The sequence below is a fragment of the Mercenaria mercenaria genome, chromosome 8, assembly GCF_021730395.1.
Source record: "Mercenaria mercenaria strain notata chromosome 8, MADL_Memer_1, whole genome shotgun sequence".
In the NCBI taxonomy this organism is placed as follows: domain Eukaryota; kingdom Metazoa; phylum Mollusca; class Bivalvia; order Venerida; family Veneridae; genus Mercenaria; species Mercenaria mercenaria.
The window spans coordinates 2,563,895-2,584,210 of record NC_069368.1 but is presented as its reverse complement, the minus strand read 5'-3'; positions in this window follow the sequence as shown (position 1 = coordinate 2,584,210).

Below are 20,316 nucleotides of genomic sequence, written 5' to 3'. Positions count from 1 at the left end.
ACCCAGAGATCATTTGTGTAAAGTTTCATCAAAATCCATTCACTTGTTTTCGAGGAGATGTTGATTAAAGAAACTGTTGATGAAATGTCACCACGCCCTCTGGTTGCCATGTTTTTTGATGAATCAGAAAAAATTGAACACTTTTTGTAGATGGTCACACAAGAACAATTTTTGTGAAACTATTTTAAAATCAAGATAACAGTTTTATACAAGAAGATTTTTTTCTAAGTTTCTGCTATTTACATATAGGGAAAATTGACCACACCCCTTGGCAGCCATGTTTTTAAACGAATCGAAATAATTTGAACATTCTTGGTAGAGGGTCACACGACTGTAAAATTATTTCAAAAACAGGCTAGCAGTTTCACACAAGAAGATTTTTAAATTTTCCACTGTATACATATAGGGAAAAGTGACCATGCCCTCTGGCGGCCATACTGTTTTGACGAATCAAAATAATTTGAACAAACTTGGTAGAGGGTCACAAGGACCATCCCAGCAAACAAAAGACATCTTTATTTTATTGTTTTATGGTGAAGACATCTATGATCAGAAGAGGACGTCTTTTTTATGTCGTTAGACCTTCAAAATCTTCCTAAGGACGTTTTAAAGCCGTCATAAAAACATCTTTGTCTATGAAAAGAATGCAAGTTTTCGTTCTTCTAAGCTGCAAAAACATTTACAACATAAACTGTTAGAAAAAACTATGATATTAGATATACCGGTATGCTTGAGCGAAAGTTTGTTAATTTCCTTACTTCACAATAGAATAGATGGGTATAGAATTATTTTTTTTTTCAAAATACAATGTATTTACTAGGGTTCCTAAATTCATGAAATTCAATACAAGAGCACCGCCTTGTGGGTGCAGATGCTCATCTGATTTTTTTGTCTTTGTATAACAGAAATATTGTCATACCAATGATTTTCTTAGTCCAAAAGGGCCATAATTCTTTCAAAAAGGCAATGTAGAGTTATGGTACTTGCTGTGCAGAGTCAGCTTTTAATGGCAAGTAATTGCTCCAAGTTTTAAAGCAATAGGTTTGACCGTTAAGGAGAAAAGTTGACCTAAACCAAGAAATCTGATATTTTCTAAGTTCAAATGGGGTGATAATTCTTGCAAAAAGCAGGATGGAGTTATGTTTCTTGCTGTGGAGTCAGCTTTTGATGGTGAACAAGTGTTGCAAGTTTTAAAGCTATAGCTTTGATAGTTAAGGAGAAAAGCTGACCTAAACACAAAACTTAACCAAGAAATCTGATTTTCCAAGTCTAAAAGGGGCCATAATTCTTGCATAAAGCAAGATGGATTTATGTTTCTTGCTGTACAGAGTCAGCTTTTGATGGTGAACAAGAGTTGCAAGTTTTAAAGCAATAACTTTGATAGTTTAGGAGAAAGTTGACCTAAACGTAAAACTTAACCAAGAAATCTGGGATAATTTCTAAGTCCAAAAGGGGCCATAATTCTTGCAAAAAGCAGGATGGAGTTATATTTCTTGCTGTACAGTGTAAGCTATTGATGGTGAACAAGTGTTGCAAGTCAAGTTTTAAAGCAATAGCTTTGATAGTTTAGGAAAAAAGCTGACATAAACATAAAACTTAACCAGGCAATGCCAACACAGATGCAGTGATGACAAGCACTCATCATTTTTTTCCAAAAAATCAGAGGAGCTTAAAATGGCTGATCATGGAGGCAGCCATTTTAGTGTGCTTATGACATCATTTACAAACTGCTGAATTCTTTATTTAGCAAATGATCTTTTAAATAAATTAATTTCATATGGTTCTTGAGTGTATCTGTAAGATGTAAAACATCGTAATTTGTTTCGTTATAGCTGGAAAAAGTAGAGAAATTATTTTACAAAAATGAGTAAATACAGTTCAAATATGTATTTAGAAATTTAACAAGCAAATTCAATGAATTGGAATCCCCCGCCGAAAGGGTCAGAGTTGAGGAACGGCAAAAAAATATATCCAGCAAAAAGTTAAGAATGTTACCAAGAAGCAAATAATTTCATTAGTCAAAATCAAATTAAAAGAAAATGAATGGTTTGTTTGGGTGAGGGGTGGGGGTGGGGTGAGGATACAACAGTTTACATGTTGATTATAAATATTGATAGAAAACGAAAAATGAAAAAAAAAAAAAAAAAAAAAAAAAAAAAATTGGGCGGGGGGAGGGGTTGGTGAGGGTGACCAAGGTAAGGTGGTGACCAGGTGTAGGTACACAACATCACATGTTTATAATAAATGTTCATGGAAAAGAATGGAAGAAGTTTAATGAAATTCTTCCAATTGGTTGGTTTGTTATGTACAGATCTGTGGATTTTTAAACAATTAAAGGGCAATAACTATACGGAAAATTGACCAATCGAAAAAAAACTTGAAGGGCATTGTCGCAGTATCTTGGTTCATGTCTACTTCAAGTTTGATGAAATTCTACCTGCTAGTTACTGAGAAATAGCTGCAGACGGACATTTTTCATTAAATCAAGGGCAATAACTCCGAGGGAAATTGACCTATCAAAAAACAAGAGGACCATGATGGTCCTGAATCGCTCACCTCTTCCCACATGACCCAGTTTTGAGTATGACGTCGTTTTTTCTATTATTTGACATAGTGACCTAGTTTTTCAGCTCATGTGACCCAGTTTTGAACTTGACCTAGATATTATCAAGATAAAAATTCTGACCAATTTTCATGAAGATCCATTGAAAAATATGGTCTCTAGAGAGGTCACAAGGTTTTTCTATTATTTGACCTATGGACCTAGTTTTCGAAGGTACTTGACCCTGTTTTGAACTTGATCTAGATATCATCAAGGTGAACATTCTCACTAATTTTCATGAAGATCTCATGAAAAATATGGCCTCTAGAGAGGTCACAAGGTTTTTCTACTTTTATACCTACTGACCTAGTTTTTGATCGCACGTGACCCAGTTTCGAAACTGACCTAGATATCATCAAGGTGAACATTCAGATCAATTTTCATGAAGATCCATTGAAAAATATGGCCTCTAGAGAGGTCAAAAGATTTTAATTATTTTAGACCTACTGACCTAGTTTTTGACCGCAGTTGACCCAGTTTCAAACTTGACCTAGATATCATCAAGATGAACATTCAGACCAACTTTCATACAGATCCCATGAAAAATATGGCCTCTAGAGAGGTCACAAGGTTTTTTTCATTATTTGACCTACAGACCTACTTTTTGAAGGCACATACCACTTTCAAACTTGATTTTGATATCATTCAAGATGAACATTCAGACCAACTTTCATACAGATCCATGCAAAATATGGCCTTAGAGAGGTCACAAGGTTTTTCTATTATTTACCTACTGACCTAGTTTTTGATGCACGTGACCCATTTCAAACTTAAACCTAGTTATCATCAAGGTGAACATTTGACAATTTTCATGAAGATCTCATGAAATTTTTGGGCCCTCTAGAGGGTCACAAGGTTTTTCTATTTAACCTACTGACCTATTTTTTAAACCTACGTGACCCAGTTTCGATCTTTACCTAGATATCATCAAAAATAAACATTCAGGACCAACTTTCATACAGATCCCATTGAAAATAGGGCCCTTTAGAGAGGTCACAAGGTTTTTCTATTATTTGACCTACTGACCTAGTTTTAGATGGCACGTGATCCCTTTCGAAACTTAACCTGATATCATCAAGGTGAACGTTCTGCCCAAATTTTTCTGAAGATTTTTTGAAATATATGGCCTTAGAGAGGTCACTAGGTTTTTCTATTTTTAGACCAAATGACCTAGTTTTTGATGGCACGTGACCCAGTTTCGAAACTTGACCTAAATATCATCATGGTGAACATTCCGCCCAAATTTTCATGAAGATCTTGTGAAATTATATGGCCTCTAGAGAGGTCACAAGGTTTTTTCTATTTTTAGCCCTACTGACCTAGTTTTGATGGCACGTGACCCAGTTTCCAAACTTGGCCTAGATATCTCAAGATAAAACATTCTGACCAATTTCATAAAGATCCCATGAAAAATGTGACATCTAGAGTGGTCACAAGCAAAAAGTTTACGGACGGACGCACGCACGGACGCACGGACGGACGGACGACGGACGACGGACACCGCACGATCACAAAAGCTCACCTTGTCACTTTGTGACAGGTGAGCTAAAAAACTTGACGGGCATCAGCGCAGTATCTTGGTTCATGTCTATTTCAAATTTGATGAAATTCTACCTGTTAGTTACTGAGCAATGGCTGCAGACGGACATTTTTTATTAAATGAAGGGCAATAACTCTGAGGGAAATTGACCAATCAAAAAAAAACTTGACGGGCATCATCGCAGTATGTTGGTTCATGTTTATTTCAAGTTTCATGAAATTCTACCAAGTAGTTACTGAGAAATGGCTGCGGACGGACGGACGGACAACGCCATTTCAATACCCCACTCCCGATTTCATCGGCGGGGGATAATAAATACGCCATTCTGTTTTTTATTGCCACTGAAACAAAATGGCTGACATTTTGATAAAATATTTAAATGCTCATAACTTTCTCATTAGTAGTATTAGAAATACCGATTTTGAAACAGTATGACCTCTCCTGACCCCTTAACCCTATTCTAAAAAATCCAATGCCGGACAATTAAAAATCCACAGGTTTTAACTTTACTTTCGTTTTCTCATATTTTCAGAAAACCTGGTTATAAATAGCTGACATATTTTCTGAAAATGTTATATTGGAATTTACGTTGTATTTTCTGAAAATGGCTATGTGGGAAACCACAAATTCAGCCAATCAAAAGCCTGCCATTTTTCTGCCAAGTTGGCGCAAACGTCATTTGTTTTATTTTGGGCCGAACTTTGGGCCCGAATCTTTGGCAGAAACTTTGGCAGATTTTTTTTATATTTTATTTTTTAATAAAATGAAAGATATTGATCTTATTTTAAATTTTGTAAGTATTTTTTAGGGTACACATAGTAATTAAAACTTAATTAAGTTTTTAATTAACCTTTAATCCAAAGTCTGTTTATATATAGGATACAGGTTCGTCGATATTTTAGAATTGATGTAACTGCCATCAAAAGATAAATGTTAATTCTGTAGATGCTGAATCGTCGTAAAGGGTGAATATCAAACATTGTTCCTTGTTTTAGTTTAATTTTTAATTTTTTTCTTTACATAGTTATTAATTATCAGTATCAAAGTCCTCAGCTGCCTCAGCTGGTTATATTTACATTATCAAATATACCGAAAATTTAAACATCACCCTGAGGCCTATTATTTCGCCACCTAAATATAAAATGTGATATTGGGCTTTTAGTCGGTTTATACGGTTCACCCGGGGAGCTTGCCCCCTTTAAATAAAATCTTAATATCTATTAATATAAGTTCCGGTTTTTCTGACTATAAACACACCACTCAAAAGCATATCTAGTACATCTATTTTTATTCTTGGTTTTTTGTTTATAAAATCTTTATAATCTACGGTAATTCCAGGTCTTATTTCAAATATATTTAAATAGTTCAGATCGGCCATATTTTTATATGTTGAATGTATCCAGGCCCCACGACGGTAAAAATTTACTTTTTCATTTGTATGTAATCAAAAGTATGATTATAATAGTTTTTCAAAGAGAAACACTTCATGTTTTACTTCCTCTACCCTTTTTTCTATTTTCCTGTCTTTTTTTTTAAGTTTAAGAATTATTTCGCTAAATCATCAACTCGTTTTGTTGTAGCAACTTCAAAAGCAGAAAAACTTCAACGTATTTTTTGTTCTAGCTAATTGTGTTTCTGTTTTAAGAAACATTTTTTACTTTTGTAATTTCTTCAGCATAGTGGTAATTTCTTCAACATTAGCGGTTATTGCTTTAGTATTAGCAGTAATTACTTGGGTATTAGCAGTGTTTGGGATTCTCCTTGTTTATTGATATTTTAAACTACAGAGTCCAAATCATTTATTATTTTTTTAATTTGATCATTAATTATCTTAATTGCTTCAGTATTAGCAGTAATTAACTCTCCTTGTTTAGCTGATATTTCACTACAGAGTCCGATCATTTATTTTTTTTTTAATTTTTATTATTAATTCATTAATTATCTTCTTGTAATTTTTTTGTAATATTACTTAATTCTGATTTTTTAAATTGGGGCGGTTGTCAACAATACTAATCCAATTTCGAATTTGTTTTTTAAAGTCATCTATTTTAAAATTTTAATTTCTTTTTTTAAGGTTATCAAATGCTGTATTCATGATCATCACTCTTTGTGAAGCTGCCTTTTCAATTCAGATTTATATTCTGCAAATTTTATTTGAAAATGTATCGAGTAATCTTGGATTCCCTTTTGCCATTTCAGTATTTAGTTTATTTATTTCTGTTCTGATTTTAACTGTAATATTTTGTAACTTTTTCTCAGCTTCAATAATCTTATCTTTTAGCTCTTATTTTTAAATCATACTAATCTTTTAATTCTTGAACTTGAGGTTATAAAATTGTTTAAATTGACTCGAAATACTTCTTTTATTTTGTAATCTGTCAAATCAGATTTCTCTTCAAGTTCTTTTAATAGAATCAGTCATAGCTTTCATTTCTTCTTCAATTTTACCTTGTAATTGATTAATTAATAATGAATTCTTTTTAAATTTTCTTTTGTTAATTCTTCAAATATTCTTTACTTCTACTTCTAGTGTTTTTTTTATACTTTTGACATTTTCAAGTTTATAGTCATCTATTACACTTTGAATTTTTTTATACACAAACCGTCTTGAAACGCATCTTTGGGGTTTATCGGGTTTTTTCCCTAGGTTGATTATTTCATTACCTCCTATCTAATGCTTTTCATTGTGTTATCAAGTTCCTTATTTCTTTGAAGATACGATTCCGTTTCCTTTTTAAGCTTTTTGAATTGTTTTTTGTAGCATAATCACTTAAATCAATATCAATTTAATTTTTCTTATACTGTCAGGTTCACTTATTTGTTTTACATCATTAAAAACTCCCATTATATAATTTTTTATATATTCCCAGAAAAGTTTTTTTTAAAAAACCCCCTTGGTTTGTCAATATATAAGAAATCATATTTTCGATTTGTTACATTAGAAAAAGTATCACGATCTTTTATTTTGTTCATTACAAATCCTATTATTTTCCATTTTATCTAGATTTTTAAAATTAAAATAAAATTTGTGAACAGTTAATTCGAATATCTTTTGGTGTTTTTATAGTAAGACTGACTTAAATAAATAACACAACAGTTTTTGTGACGTCCTTGAAAAAAGTATTTGTTATTTCATTTTAAAATTTTTATCTTCACATACAAAATCATCAAATATTACTACTTTTTGTTTTTCTGATTCTGATTCTCACAAGGTTCAATTTGGTTGGGATCAGCTGAATATTCAAGTATTTCATTTGGATCTACTTTAATTTTTTTTGCAATTTGGTTTAAGTTGTTAATTAAATCTTGGTATTTAGATTGTTCTAAGTTTTTAGCATAAAGTATAATTTATCATAATATATAAGAGTTTCGAAGTATATGCATTAATGTATTTGTTTTTCAGATCCTGACGATCCACTATTAACATTCTAAAACATGAATCTGGCATAAAATAAATTAAAATTGTTTAAAGTTATTGGATTTATCTTTTTTTGTATCATAATTTGGAATTTCCATTTATATAATATTACATTATTTTACATTATTTTACAATATCTTACATTATTTACATTATTTTATATTATCTTTACATTATTATATAAATGAAATCGAAAACTTAATGAAAAAAAAAGAATGGGGAAAAAAAATTAGTCGGACAAAGATGAGAGCTCTTAAAGAAGAAATAATGAGAGAAAAAAATAAGAAAAGCTACACTCGGGATATGTATACTGAAATTTATAAGCCAATTACTGAAAAAATGAAAGTCAAAAAGAACAATTATCAAGTCAGTTAAAAGCTTTACCTGGAATTAAGGAGCAATTAGCGTTACTTCCAAAAAGTTTTGTTGTAAAATAAAAGAAGTAGAACACAACAAAAATTGGCAGGATAACGAAGAACAACCACCCCCGGGGGACTACAACAACCATTAAAAACATTACCCCCGGAAGATACTATGGGTTTGGAGAGCTTTTCCCGAGAACCAACACGATTATTACCGCCGAAAGATCATATGGGTTTGGATGATGGAGATGATGAGTTTGAAGAATCAGAAGAATTAGGAGCAAGACCGAAAGAATTTACAGTTAAATTTTTAAATTTAAAGATATTGATTTGGTCTTTTAGATGAAAAACAATATTATACACCGCAAGAAGTGTTTGATTTTTTTCACACTGAATCTGAAAATCCTGATGAAAAAATGACTAGAAAAGAAGTAGAGGATATCATAGAAAAGGTATCAAAGAAAATAAAAAAATTGGGTAATGAATCTGGGTGAAATATCCAAAATGAAAAATCCACAGATCTTGATTTAAAGCAACAGAAAGCAATTATAGCCAAGAAGGAAAATTATAAAATTATAGAAAACGCAATCATTGATATTCTAGAAAAGGAAAAAAAGTATATGGGAAAAGGAATAAGATATCATAATCCAAAATAAAGTTTTACCAAATGGACAATATGGAAATTTAATTATTTAACTTAAATAAACTTTATGGTCAAAATAAATTAATTGCTAAGGATAGAATAACTGGAAAGAAGTCATTAACATTTAAGTAGATGATGATTTAATTGATTTGATTAATAAAAGATTTAACAATAAGAAAAAGCATTCAAATCATTAAATTAAAAAATTTAAAGAATTAACAGAAAAGTCAGGATTACCTATCAATAAAAGATTATGAAATTTAAAAAAGTAATTAGGGGAAAGGTTATGACGTTTGTCCATGTAATCAAAAGAATTGGTTAATGACTTAGAGTTAATTTGTGGTTCAATTGATGCTGGAAAATTTAATAATGAAAAACTAAAAAATGAAGGTATTAGAATAATTGATGAACTATTAAAAATGAATTCTCTTTTACCAGAACAACATAAAAATGTTATAAAAAAAATTATTTTCTTGAATTTAAACTTTAATTAAAGTTTTTAATTATATATAAATGGAACAAAAAATAGTATTAAGTTCTGAAACAGTTAAAGAAAATTAAAATACTCCGAGTGATTTTACAATCAGATTTAGTCGTTCTTTAATTTTAGATAAAAATAAAACTTACGTGTTGGTTTGGTTTAGTATTAACACTATGACCTACTCTTGGATAATATTAGTGATGAATATGACATAAAAGAATTCGTTATCATAATGGTAAGGATTGGAAAGATATTATATTTACAAATGGTTTTACAGTTACACAGATATTAATAATTATATTGGGGGAAACATTAATAAGTAATGATGATTATGAATTTGATAAATCAGAATTGCTCCAATAAGTTTGGGAATTTGATTTAAGTAGTTTTAAGATTTTGATTTAAATTACAGATAATTTTAAGTTGGATTTGGAAATATCAAATTTTATTACATTGCTTGGATTTGAGAAAAAAAAATTGGAAAATACTGAATGGGGAACTAAAACACCAAATATAACTAAACTCTGTGGATACAATTTTATTCTTTGTGATCTTATTGATAATTCACTTGTTGTTGGTAATTTCAGTGATATTATTTATGCTTTAATTTACTGCAGATTTAACAAGAGCTTACCCATTTACAAAAGAACCACAAAGAGTTGGATATTCTGAAATTAAATTTAAATATTTTTATAAATTCAATTAGAATATATATTACAGATGTATTTGGTAGAATAATTAATTTTAATGAGGTTGAAAACAAGTTTTACACTAATTTTAAAAGAAATTAATTAAAACAAAATTTTTAAAAAACTTTAATTAAAACTTTTATTAAATTTTAGTTTTATATAATGTACAAGAAAGTTTATGATAAAAATAAAGGAATATTTATTTTATGTTGATGCTCACACAGGAGAAGAAATCATACACGGACAGGTATCTTTGACACTTTAACGAAATTGCTTTCAAGCGGAGTTGCATCTTCAATTAGCACGTGGAAAAAAGCTTTGGAAACAGCAGGAAAGCAGCACTTGAAAGTGGAACAAAAAAGGTTGGGACAGAAGTTGGAAATTTAGTTTGCAGCTAAAATTGTTGAAAAACTTAAAAAGAAACCTGCTCCGGCAGTGGTAATTTAATTGAAAGGAATTACAAGAAAGAATAACAGTAAAAAATAATAAGGAGGAAAATATTAATATAAGATTAAAATAGATTATTGTCAGGATCTGGGATTTTTAGCTCGTGCTGGAAACTTCAGCTCAAAAAAAACGTATTAACAGATTATTTATAAAAAATAAAACTAAAATAAAAAATAAAATAATATATAATATATACATGTTTAGAACAAAAGAATATTTCGAAAGATACGAACTAACTCCTATTCAATTAGATACAGCTTTAATATCTGTCTTGGGAAATAATGTTAAGCAACAAAAAAAAGGATATCACTTTACAATTAATGATAGAAGTTATATTTTGATTGGTTTAATGGTTATTTTGAAGTAAGTTTTTAAAGTTTAAAAAAGCTTGCTAATGGTAATATTATGCTGATGGAGATCAAATTGCTTTAATTTTAAAAATGCAGCTTCATTAATTGATCAGTTAGTGGTTAAACAAAATGGAAAAATTGTATATGATTGTAAAAATTTATATAAGATAGTAATGTAAAGAGTTTGGTTGAATTTTTCTGAGGATTATGCAAAATTTAACTGGAACAAACGAATTATTTATTTTAGATACTATGATACTGCTGCTGTTGCTGATAATTCAGGTTTTAAATTTAGAAAGGAAAATTTAAATTTAAAGGTGGTAATGAGGTAAATGCTAAGATTCCATTAAATAATTATTCATTTTTTCAGGGTTTAGAAACTAAAATTTTACCCAAGTCAAATTCAAAAAAACACTACAGTGACAGTGATGATGAATTAATTTTTTTAGAGCTAATGTGCTGATCCTGGTAGAGAATTGTAACAAAATTAATTCTATGGGTTCCACGTTTGATTTTTAATGAATTTGGGTTTGATCTAATTAATACTGAAAGATATAAAAAAACAAGATGGTCATACCTTCGGGAAATGATGACGCAATTTAGCTGTACACGACAGACGAAAAATAACTTTTAGAATAACAGCTGGTGTAAAAAAACCACAAATGTATTTGTTTTTTTACAACGACCTGACAAAAGTAATGCACAAAGACAGAATCCACATTTATTAGATACATTTAAAGTTGATGAGCAGATGATAATGTTTGTACTTTGAGCTCTTGTCGTCTTGAAGTTTGGTAATGGTGTTTTTTTATCCAGAAACAGAATACACAAGTATATCAAGAATATATGATGATGTAATTAATTTTATTATAAACCAAAATAACAAAAATACTGGAAGTCTCTTAAATAGATTTAATTTTTTAAAATTTGTTTGGATTTGTTCATTTTAACTTGGAATATAAAAAGGAAGCAATAACAGAAGATCCTAAACAATTTACATTAACAGCTAAATTAAATGTTCGGCCGGCAGCACATGTCCGTGTTTTATGCAATTGTATTGTATGAGGAAACAGTTGAAATAAATACTTTGGAAATGAACTTGTTATTGTTTAAATAAAATAAATATAAATTAAAATAAATATAAAGTATATAATGTCATCAAATTTTATTGAATATAAAATTAACTTACAGATGGACAAAGAAAAATTTAGCCGAGCCTACAACAACAAAATTCCACATACTTTTAGATTAAAACATTTAACAATTCGTGGAAACTTTCCTTTACTATTAACAAAAACAAAATTAATCAAATTAAAAAAGCTGTTGCAAATAAGAAGGGAAATTTGAAATTACAATTTCAAAAAAAAATGTCCAGTCAAGGTCAAAATGGTGGAATTTTTGGAGCTTTTGGCTGGTTTTGTTAGGAAAAACAATTCTTCCAATGGCAGCAAAAATAGCTCCAAAAATATTAGCCCCTCTAGGCATTGGAGCCCTTTCTGGACTGGCCCGTACTGGTGTTAGTAAAATACTTTGGAATGGTATGATTTCAGTAGCTAATGATAAGAGAAATATGATATCACCATATCTTACACTAATCAAAGAAAGCAATTAGTAGGATCTGGAGTGATTAAATTAACACAAAACAAAAACAAGACGGTGGGGTTTTTTTGGTATGTTGGCTGCTAGTCTAGGGATACCTTTTATTACATCTTTGTTAAGTGGAAAAGGACTTACAGATTGATTCACAACGGAGACTTATAGACGAATTCCTATAGTAAAAAAAAAATAAAATTTATAAACAAACCTATTTCTAACTTTGAAATTTAACAATGGGTAAAAAAATTAAAAATTATAAAAACTTTAGGGGTGTATTTAGTGAAATAATTTATTAAAATTAAAAGAAAAGGACGAGTGTGGGGGAAATTTTAAATTTAGGGCGACTCTATTGGTCCTGGAAACACATTGGGTTTGTTATATTGGTTAAAATATACTTTGATCCATTTGGGACTTCCTCCACCAAAAGAAGTAATTAAGTATATACCAAATGTAAAATACAACAAAAGTTTCCCAATATCAAGACAAAACAAGTACACTCTGCGGATATTATTGTTTATTTTTCATAAAAATGTTACAAAATAAAGTACCCTTGTATGATTTATTGTATAAAATACTAAAAATTAATAATCAAAGAGTAAATGAACAAACTATTATAAATTATTTTAACTAATAAGGACATTTATTTAACTGAAAATTTTAAATGGGAAAAATTAATATAATGGGATAATTTTAATAATATAAATGAAAAAGTAAATAAAATAGAAAAACAAATAGAAAGGCAATTAATAAGAAACCTCCATTGTTTTTAACATGTTATACCCAAGATACTGATGGTGGATTATTTCAATGGAAAACTGTAAATGTAGTCCTGGTTTAGTTCAAAAAGGTAAAAATGTAACAATTAATTTTAATTGCATTTTAATTATTCTTGTTGATGCAATTAAATTAGATAAAGGAGAAGCTAAAATTTCAATTAAAAATAAAGAAAATGTAATTCTTCAAAGTTATAATGTAAAAAATAACAGAAAAAATGAATCTATTTCTATTAATTATGCAAATGAATTTTAAAATAAAAGATGTTATTTATATTAATTCTTTAAACGTTATGAATATTCAGTTAACAATTTATGGTTCTATAAAATTTTAAAAGTAAGCTAATGTATCAATACCTTTATCAAGAATATATCTTTTATCGTCATAACATGATAAAGATGTTTTATTTATAAATAACTGGAAGATTGTGTTTATCAGAACGAATAACTTTAAAGGTGTGATTACTTTGGGTTGAATTAAACAAAATATCTTTGTAATTTTTATGAACTATTGTTTTTTAACAACAAGTTTTTTAATTCCTTTACATTTTTTAATATTAACTTCATTTTCTAATAAATATGAATACATTTTACTTCTTAATCCGACAAATTCAACAATTACTACACCGGCAGCTTCATCTTTTTAAATTTTCCAAATTATTTTTTATTATTATCAAATTTAAAATTTTTGAGTTGTTATCGTATCCTATTATCAAATAAATCTTTGTCCTTATAAAAGTCTTTATACGCATCTTTGGTTTTTATTTCATAAAAATATGAATCAGTGTCAGTAAACAATTTAAATTTTCAATTTTCCCTCGTACTTTTCCTTAATTTTAATTATAATGAAAAATCATACATTAAATATTTTTATAAATCTAGAATGCACATTCCAAAATAACAAGGTCTGTTTAATAACAAACTTTCTTTTTTTCTATGAATACCAAAAAGGTTAGAGTTAACATCGTTGAACTAACAAATGAAGGTTTGGTATGTATTTTAATAAAATATTTTATCATGTGTTAATTTAATATTAACCCCCTTACGTAAATTCTCCATCGTCTTACCGAATACGATTGTTCATTAACTTAAAAAAGTCCCTTTTTAAATGAATTTTTTGCTTTAGATCTTTTTGAGTATTAAAATCATATACTTTTTTAACCAAAAGGGCTTTCGTCAAAAATTAATATTTTATGTATTTTTGTTACTTTTAAAAATTGTGTATATAGTTCAAGATTTTTATAATGAACTACATAATTTTGTTTTTTCATTAAAGTTGGAACCAACTTCTTTACATTACTTTTTCCCATTTCAAATTCTGTTTTAATATTTTTACTATTAATCAGAAAGCCTTGATCTGGTATAAAAATTTTTCAGGAGCTAAAGGATAATCATTGTGGGTTTTATGTAATTCTTTTGGATATTCAAGATCACATTCAACTATAAAGTTAGTTTTTACCTTTTGCAATTAATTTCTTGAATTGTTTTTCGGATTAAATTTAAAGTTTCCAGAGGGTAAAGGTTGACACATAGCCCAACCCTAAAGGTTATTGGGTCAAGGTACATATGTATTTGCTGTCAAGTTTAGGATTATAATCCTTCTTATATTTTTTGTTTGCTTTACTGTATCTGTTTGAAATATAAACTTATTCCTCCTTCAGTTTCCCCTTTTTAATAAAAAGATACATATCAATATCAGTTATTAAATCTAACTTAATTCCAGTCATTTTTAACATTGCATCCCCAAACTAAACCAGGACTACTTAAATAATGACAAGGATCTAATTTGTAGTACTCTAAACATAGTTTTTCTAAAATTTTCGAATACATCAGCTAAAAGTAATACGTCAGTTTTTAAATATAGATCATGATATTCTCCCCTTGTTTTAATTTTTTAAATTTTTTCCAGATATTTTTAGCATGTTCGTATTTTTCATTATCAGAAATATTAGTTTCATTTAAAATGGAATAAAACTCTTCTTTTGAAGGTAATTTGTTTCTTTGAATTTTTTAAATGAAAACCATGTAATCATATGGTAAACACCCTTTTTTCTTTAATAATTCTTATATTTTTATCAAATTCTTGAGATAAGTATTTTAAAATTTTGGAATATTTTTTTCTAAGTTATCCAATGATTGAGACATAAATTTAAATGAATCAAATAAAAACAAGTCAGAAATCATTAAATTTCCATATATCTTTCCATATTGTTAGGAATAACATTATTCTTTTTTAAATTTTCTATTTGTTGCATAATAAAATGACCGTCATAACCTCTTTAATTATGAAAAATAAAAAGGGAAATTTTTTGTGTTAGTTTAAAATTAATATTACATTTGATGTGAGCACTTCCTTGAATTTTCCTGTTATATGACAATGGTCACGGACAGGATTTTCATTTTCCTTATTTCTTTTTCACAGATATGACAAAACTTTTGTTTTTTAAAATTTACTTTTATCTTTTTTAGACATTCTTAGTTCTTTGTTAAAATGTTCTTTTAAAATTTTTCTTTACAATATTCCTCTTCCTCAAGCATTTTTTCAATAAAACTTAAAAAAACTGCATTAGGGCCCTAAAATCTGGGTTGGTTTAGTATATTTATCGTTCATAACAACAAACAACTTTATAGCCGTAACACAATCTATATGATTTTGATATGGTTCAGTAAATGAAGATTCAGTTGATGGTAAAGCAGTTAAAAATTTTTTAGTTATTGATTCAAAATCAGCATAAATTACAAAAGGTACTGCTAAAACCCTTTTTGATAAATTTTTAAATTGTACTTTAATTCCCTCTTTTGGCATTTTTACACCTTGGATACCATTAATAGCTAAACAGTTTGGTTGTGTTCATTTAAAATTCTTTCTGAGGAAAATGTTTTTTAAGCAACTTTTACAAAATATTTTCTATGTTGGTCTTTGGTTTTGTTAGTCATTAATCTATTAAAGTCTTTTATCCAAAAAATAATGTTGGACTACAGTTCTTGAGGGTTTACAGTCATCATCAGTTATTTTATCATTTATTTTATCATTAGTAATTAGCAACATGTCACAGTGTTCTTCGTATTGATTTTTTTGATATGTACAATGGATATAAATACTATTTCTTCATAACCAAATATATTAAAAGAATTTCATTTAAAACTTTATTTTAGGTATTTGATTTAATGTAACAGGAAAAATTTAATTCCCGTATAATCAAGATCGTTTATTTTGTTTTTTATATTTTGAAACTCTATGAGGGTTTTCTTTAACAGGAAATTTGTAAGCTAAAAGACACCATCTAAAACATTCGTTATCATCATTCTTTATTTTATTAATCCCTTTTATTGGATGTTGTAATGGTTTTGGTAAATTTTAAATTTAAATTGAAGCAGCCAATGGATTATACTTATTCTATTTATATAATTTTGGGATCAACTGACTCTATTCTCCAGCCACTTCCTTCTGAAATCCCAAATTTCCAATTCTATTTATTATTTATTTAAAAGCTTGATGTAAAGTTTTTTTATTTCATTTGTGTTAATAATTTCTAAAGCCTTTGATTGAAAATAAGCTGATTTTATTTTTGTATCAGTTTTTTTCCATTTTTGCAAAAGTTATTTTTAAAACAACGTTTTTTTTTTTATACCTTTTAAAGTTTTAAGTTCAGATTTAAGTATTTCATAAGAGTCGTTTATAGTTAAATATAATTTATTCTTTGGAAACTTGTCTATTTTGTAATTTTAATTTCAAATTTTTATAATATTGTTTTGAAGATCTCTCGATTCCATCTATATATTAAATTTAGAAAAAAAAATCTTCAAGCAAAAAAGGATTAAAAAATAATTAAAAAAATAATTAAAAAAATAATAAAATAAATAAAGTTTTAAATTATCTTTAAGAAGAATTAAAATATTTAAACTTATATCTTTTCCCATTAACTTTGATATTCCCACATTTACTCGGTTTTTCCCTTCACAAACATTTTTTATTAACCCAGCATTAATTACAAATTCTTTAGATGCTTTGTAAGTGCTTCTATATATTTTTTCTTCATTAGTATCACAGTCGGTTACAATAACTTTTTTGGATTGTTTCGATAATTATTTGGTCTGGGACAATCGCATTAAACTTTCATCATTTTCTTCTTCAGTTAATAGACAACCACAGTTCATTCAAATAAATTATTTTTTAAAAGATTAAGGAAACTATAACATTTTGTAATTTATCAATGACATGATTTTTATATTCATCGCTAACTATTTGATCAAGTTTTGATTTAATAACATTTCTTCTTTTAAGAACTTTCTTATATGAATTTTTATCTGGATTAAATTATTTCTCCTAAAGTGCTAGATAATTTTGGCATAATATTCTATCTACCTTTCTATTAAACCATCTATATATAATATACTTATAGAAAAAAATCTTTAAAAAACAACGTAAAATTTAATAGCTCTTCTTCTTTTTTACTTTTATATCCGTTAAGTTTAAATTCCTTCATATGCATTTCAAGAGGTGTTGAATAATTTTTTTTCTTTCTGCATTTCTAATAGTATTGTAAATATATCCTGAATAACTTTTTTCTTTTTCTTCTTTATTTACTTTTCCAATCCGTGCTTTTGTTATAAGTTGTTTTTTTTTTGTGGTGATGTGATTTTAAAAAAAATTTTTGTCGTCAAGTTTTAGTCTGTTAGTAAATATGGTAATTACTGATGGAAACAGCGCCAGCAATGCTACAAATATAGGAATAGCTGGAACAAGTGCTAATGCAGCTGAACAACCAAAAACCTGCTGTAATATATAAAACCCCAAATACTTTCTCTCCCACAAAATTTATAACTTTTTCTGTAGCAGCAGCTAGTTTAGTTAAGTGAATAATTAATTGATCTATTGTTTCTATTCCATTATTATTAGAAATAAGATTTTTATTACTCATTTATATAATTAATATTAATATTTTTCAACTTAAATTTCTTTCAATTCACTAAATGGTACCCAACTATTAAATTTTTCATTGTAACCTTTCCATTTTACTAAAGCTTGTTTTTTCTTATAGTCTCGTCTAATAACTTTTTCTATTCTAAAAACTTCTTGTGTAGTAGGTAAAAGTTCTTGTTCATAAAATGAACCTTGAATTATTTCATCATTTAAATCTTTAATAGTGTATGTTCTGGGATTTGTATTATTAATTTTATAAATTATAAATATTTCCTCTGTCCAGTTTGGTGTATATCCTTTTTCAAAATGTCTTTTAAGTTTGCTTAAACGAACTCGATCACCAATTTTAAATTTTGTTTTACCCTTTGGTATTTTTAAATCACCATATAAATTAAAGTAAACAGTACCTTTATTTAAGTTTTTACTAGCTTCGGTTGGTGTCATTTTTATACTAGAATGTTTTGTTTTGTTATATTTATCAAGCATATCCTGCAAATTATCTAAATAAGTATAAGTATTATTTGCTGTAAAATATTTCCACATTATTCTTTTTAAACTTCTATTAAATCTTTCTATTACTACAGCTTTTCCTTCATTAAATGTATGGTACATATTAATCTTATTTTTATTCAAAAATGATTCAAACTTTTTATTATAAAATTCTTTTCCTTCATCTACCCATAAATTTTGTGGTAATCGTCCTTCAGAAATTATTTTTTCAAATGCTTCAGTAACAGATTCTCCAGTTTTATTCTTTAATGGAATAACCCAAGCATATTTACTAAATATATCAATAACGGTTAATAAGTACTTTACTCCTTTATTATATTTTGAAAAAGCTTGCATGTCAACTAAATCAGCTGACCAAGTATCATCAATATCATTAACTATTACCCTTCGTTTCCTAAATTTTCTTTTAATTGGTTTGTGTAATTCTTCTGCTAATTCATCACTCCAATTTATTTCGGGGGTATACTCTACCCCCTTTTCCCGTTTTTTGATTTTTGTCCGAGACCAAGTGTGTATTTCGTTTTAATTATAGGTTTCACAACTAAATGTTTTGCAATCTTTTCTCCAAATGTTTTTGATTTAGTTTTATTTAAATTGGAAAGCATTTGCTTATCACATGTACCCTTTTTTACATCACTGTCATAGCAAAAATCATGGTCCATACATACTGCATCCAGTTCATTGACAGGGGGTCCATTATCTAGGGGATTTCCTGGCCCACAATAATTATATCCTGGAAGTGTTAAACCTTTCTTAGGTAATAAAGGTAACATTGTTTTATGAATATCTAAATTACCCCCTGTACTTTTAACAAACTTTGATTTCATCTTTCCACAAGATGAACAAGTAGCCCTTATCATTTTTCTCCCGTTTTTTGTTGTAACATAATGAGGATTTATATTATCAGTAAATCTTCTTTCTTTCAAACAATATATTTTATTTTGTAAACTCATCTATATCAAATGTATTTAAAATTATTTAAAGACTAATAATGTAGTTATTAATTCAAAATAAGATCAAATATCTTACATTTTATTAATAAATATAATATAATATAATCTGCCAAAGTTCTGCCAAAGATTCGGCCAAAGATTCGGCCAAAGTAAAAGCAAATGACAGTTTGCTGCCAACTTGGCAGAAAAATGGCAGGCTTTTGATTGGCTGAATTTGTGGTTTCCCACATAGCCATTTTCAGAAAATACAACGTAAATTCCAATATAACATTTTCAGAAAATATGTCAGCTATTTATAACCAGGTTTTCTGAAAATATGAGAAAACGAAAGTAAAGTTAAAACCTGTGGATTTTTAATTGTCCGGCATTGGATTTTTTAGAATAGGGTTAAGGGGTCAGGAGAGGTCATACTGTTTCAAAATCGGTATTTCTAATACTACTCTCATTCTTAAACAAATTTTGAAAATTCTTTCACTACAGTCTTTAAATGATTTAAGAAACCCTTAGGCTAGCAGACTGATTTAACATGAGAACAACATTGCCTTTTCCTTCTATTTCTTTTATTTTTAGCTCTGGTGTTCCCTAAAAGGGCACTTAGGGACCAAGTGCCCCCGTTTGCATTTGAAATTACCTTATAATGATGTTACAGACCAAGCCTGTTGAAGTTCCATCAAGACAATCATGAGTAAAAGTCATTTTATCTACAAGAGGCTAAGCTTAAACATTTAAATATACTTGACAGAGGATCATGCCACACTGCTACTGACCAAGCTGGGTGTAGTTTTAGAGATGTCATTTGAAGAAAAGTATGGACAGACGTCTGTGACGGATGGTGAGTAATCACAATAGCTCACCTTAAGCTCTTCATGCTCTGGTGAGCTAAAAAGTAACAAGAGATCACAGAGTGATCTTGGCACCCACCAATGTGCCATTTTTGAGTGTTCCAAATTTCAAGACTTATTGACTAGCTCAAGGTCAAATTTCATTTCCGTACACAACACTGTGCATGTGGTCCATGCATGTGGTCC